This window comes from Priapulus caudatus, unplaced genomic scaffold (assembly GCF_000485595.1).
Source record: "Priapulus caudatus unplaced genomic scaffold, Priapulus_caudatus-5.0.1 Scaffold1202, whole genome shotgun sequence".
Lineage (NCBI taxonomy): Eukaryota > Metazoa > Priapulida > Priapulimorpha > Priapulimorphida > Priapulidae > Priapulus > Priapulus caudatus.
In genome coordinates this window covers 79847-84261 of record NW_014578263.1, presented here as the reverse complement: position 1 = coordinate 84261, position 4415 = coordinate 79847, and the positions used below count along the sequence as shown (strand labels likewise).

The window sequence follows — 4415 nt, the reverse complement described above, 5'->3', positions numbered from 1 at the left end:
GAGAGAGAGACGAGAGAGAGAGAGAGAGACGAGAGGAGAGCAGAGAGAGAGAGAGAGATAGGGGAGGGGGAGGGGATAAACACGTAACATCCGATGATCAGGGGCGTGTACAGGGAGGGGGGTCCAGGGGGTCCGGACCCCCACCCTGGCTCGCGCAGAAAACGCATCTAAAGGGGTCTAATTTCAATATTTTTGGGGGAGGGGCCCCCAGACTCCCCTTGCGCGTGCTCGCAAGTTTGGGGTTACGCGTTAGACACCCCCCCCCCCTGGTACAAATTCCTGTACACGCCCCTGCCGATACGTATCTAATCAACGAAGATCAGAGACCTGAACAACGGTGTTGTCAACAATCGTCAAGTTTTATTCCATAAAACACCTGCATTACTCGCATTTGCTACGCCATTTTATTACAAAAAAAAAACAAAGCATTTCAGCTTCAGCACGAACCTAAAATGATCAAATCACGGACACATACATTGAACGTCATTAGAATGCATGGAGGTGGCCAAGGTCGTCAGTAACAGCTTAAATACAGCATATGTATAGCATGCAGGAAGGGATAATTATTTTTAAACTATGTTTAACAGCATGTATTTAAATTGTACATCAACACACAATACCATACATACACACATACATACACACACACACACATACATACAACACACACATACATTACACACATACACGCACGCACGCCACGCCACGCACGCACGCACGCACGCACGCCACGCACCCACACACACACACACACACACACATACATACATACAGATGTGTGAGCACACGCACGCACGCACGCACGCACGCACGCACGCACGCACGCACGCACGCACCGCAACGCAGCACGCACGCAACCCACACACACACACACACACATACATACATAATAACAGATGTGTGAGCACACGCACGCACGCACGCCACACGCACGCACGCACACACCCGATGACACCAGGGGCCGGTTTCACGAAGCGTAATTAAGTCCTTAATCATGATTAAATCACTAATCATGATTAACTTCCCATACTTAAATTGAAGTGACTGTTTCCCGAAGCGTTATTAACTTTAATCATAATTAAGTTAATCACAATATTTAATTCTACTCAGGAGCATGATTAAATCCACTAATCATAATTAGTTGCTAGTACTAGTAGTAGTATGTAGGTGGTAATATTACAGTAAGTACACTGCAGATTTTACAATTGGAAATTTTACTTCAATTTTTTACCATGGAAATTTAAATTATCTAAGATTAGCTGTACTAATTTAGTTCATTATAATTGCAAATTAATTTCCTTTTCATGTTACCGGAATTGCAATACTTTTGGCGGTTGTCCGCCATTTTGAAACAGTGTAATTCATGGTTAAGTCGGCTAATTATGTGATTAGTTAAATACTGTACTTAAATCGCTTTCGTGAAACAGATTTTTAAGTATGATTAACTAATCATAATTACAGGAGGTTAATTATGATTAGTGATTTAATCATAATTAAAGTTAATCACGCTTCGTGAAACCGGCCCCTGATGATGTCACAACAGCCATGTAAATATGAGACCGATGTAACGACGATGAAACACGAAACACACGTCGCGCGCGCGCGCAACCCCGGCGTCTGTGTAGAAGCAGCTGCTGTACCCTCTCTTATTAGGGTGTTGCTATCCCCCGGGCGTGGAGGGAGGTCACGTGATAACGTTGACGATGACGTTCAAAATGTTAACCCTAACGGTAACTCTCAGTCCAACACCGCCACCACTAACCCTCACACTAAATATATATGTGTTGCCGCGCTATATATAGCAGTGTTATCCACAAAATTAAGCTATGGTGTGGGGACAGATAACATGATGCAAAAACCCTAACGCTAACCCTAATCCTAACCCTAACGCTAACCCTAATCCTAACCCTAACCCTAATCCTAACCCTAACCCTGACCCTAACCCTAATCCTAACACTAGTGCTGCCACGTTGCGGTCACCTCCCTCCACGCCCGGGGGATAGCATTACCCCTCTTATTAGGTCAGCATATGTTTCCATGGCTCAGAGTATGATCGTGACGTCACTCACGAACTCATCTATCTCAGAAGGTGAATGCAGAGACGCTAGAACAGATTACTGTCAGAATTTATTATATTCAGAACATTCCTATACAGAACTATTAGTGTTCTATTGTTTCTGGGCTGTATCCATTCACCTTCGCAGATAGCCGAGTTCGTGCATGACATCACAATCATACTCTGAGTCATGGAAATATGTGCTGACCATTATTATTATGCCGACCCCATACGAGTGTGATAAACCTGGAACATGTGCGGGAGCAGTGGCGCCACCTGCTGGTAACCCTGGAACATGTGCGGGAGCGTGGCTCAACTGTTGGGTAACCCTGGAACATGTGCGGGAGCAGTGGCGCCACCTGCTGGTAACCCTGGAACATGTGCGGAGGCAGTGGGCCGCCACCTTGCTGGTAACCCTGAAACAAAACATAATTTTTTCTGCGGGACGCAGTGGCGCCACCTGCTGCGTAACCGTGGAACATGTGCCGGCGAGCGTGGCCTCAACCTGTTCGGTAACCTGGAACATGTGCGGGAGCGTGGCGCCACCTGCTGGTAACCCTGGAACATGTGCGGGAGCCGTGGCTCAACCTGTTGGTAACCTGGAACAGTGGCCGGCAGGGGCGTAGAGCTCAAACGCTGCCGGTAATCCTGGACTCATGTGCGGGAGCAGTGGCGCACTGCCTTGGTAACCCCGGACCATGTGCTCCCGGGAGCATTGGCGCCACCTGCTGGTAACCCTGGACCATGTGCTCCCGGGAGCGGTGGCGCCATCTGCTGTGACGACACTATTTGTGCATACAAGCCGTGACAACTCTCTAGCTTGTGCAGTGATGGAGTTAGACTGTAACTGTGTGCGTGCGTGTAGCTAGGGTGTGGATGCGTCCGGCAGCGGCGGCGCGGCACCAGCCGGGCGGTAGCGGTTTCAGTGCCGCGCGCAATGTGCGGAAGAGGCGCATGCACCTTCGATTGTTGAACAATTCTGTTCGCCGATCAACGAACTGTTAATCTCCTCGTCACCTGGTGGCAGAGAAGACGGCGATGTCAGTCATAGCAGCGGCTCATGCGAGAACGAACGTAAAGTGATTACGTCACCGTAAATAATAAAAGTACAAAAATTATGTCCACTTTTTCACGAAATGCAAGTGATTCTGTTCACTTTTTATGGTTAATTGCATGCCATATATACTTCTTTATTCGCTTCGTGTGAACAAACACTCGTGCACTCATACATAGCATGGCAAGCATTTAATTCGCTCGCTGATAAATATATCAAATCGCCCCAGTGTTTATTTTTTAACTAGCTAAAAACAATCTCTAGCGTAGAAGTTGAGAGATACATTTAGCGCCGTTAGTACATACATTTCATGTAATTTTTTTATTTTACAAATATACACCATAGAAAATTCGTGACGTACGTCAATTTAATCGGAAGCACGTCCAGATGAAGGAGACAGGGAGAGGTGAGATGAGAGTGAGAAATAACGGCACCCCTTGCAATGCACGCTCAAGTCCCTGCCCCCACAGCTGCACACAGACAGGCTAGACCCAACACGCAATCACACAAACACACCACACACACGCACGCACGCACGCACGCAGCGTACACACACACCCACACCACACATACTGCCGCGCATGCTCACACACACGAACAGCGGCACGCGCACACACGCACACACGCACGCAGCGTTACACACACACAACAGCACCCACATACTGGTGCCGCCGCATGCTCACACACACGAACGCTCAGCCGCCACAGCACGCACGCACCGCACGCACAGCAGCGTACACACAACCCACACAACACATACTGTGCCGCGCATGCTACACACACACGAACAGCGCCGCGCACGCACGCGCGCAGCGCACGCACGCCACGCCGCCACGCACGCACGCACACAATGACTTGGTGCCCGGCATGCTCACACACCAACGAACAGCGGCACTGCGCACGCACGCACGCACGCACACAGTAACCACAAACACTGTGCCCACTCGACAGACAGTGCCCAGCACCCCACCACCACGCAACCACAACACACACACACATACTGCGTGCGCGCATGCTCACACACACAACAGCGGACGCGCCACGCACCGCACGCACGCACGCACGCAGCGTACACACACACCCACACACCACATCTCTGTGCCGCGCATGCTCGAACACACACGACAGACGCACGCCGGCACACGCACGCACGCACGCACGCACGCACCACGCACGCAGCAGTCACCGACACAACACACACACACCACATACTCGAGGCATGCCACCATGCCACACGACACGACAGCACGGCACGACGCCACGCACGCACGCACGCCCACGCACGCACCACGCACGCACGCACGC

At 50.2% G+C, this 4415-nt stretch overlaps 1 long non-coding RNA gene across 2 annotated transcripts; it reads right to left on the bottom strand.

The window, feature by feature from the left end:
• Nucleotides 1-1937: 1937 nt before the first annotated feature.
• LOC106815798 lies at nucleotides 1938-2976 on the bottom strand. Of its 2 annotated transcripts, none has more exons than XR_001394791.1 (3): nucleotides 2747-2976; nucleotides 2574-2655; nucleotides 1938-2427 (listed from the first exon to the last, which is right to left on the bottom strand). It is a non-coding gene; the product is annotated as an uncharacterized LOC106815798 (long non-coding RNA). The 2 variants fall into 2 exon arrangements; XR_001394792.1 differs by having other exon boundaries at nucleotides 2574-2644; nucleotides 2782-2976.
• Nucleotides 2977-4415: the final 1439 nt, after the last annotated feature.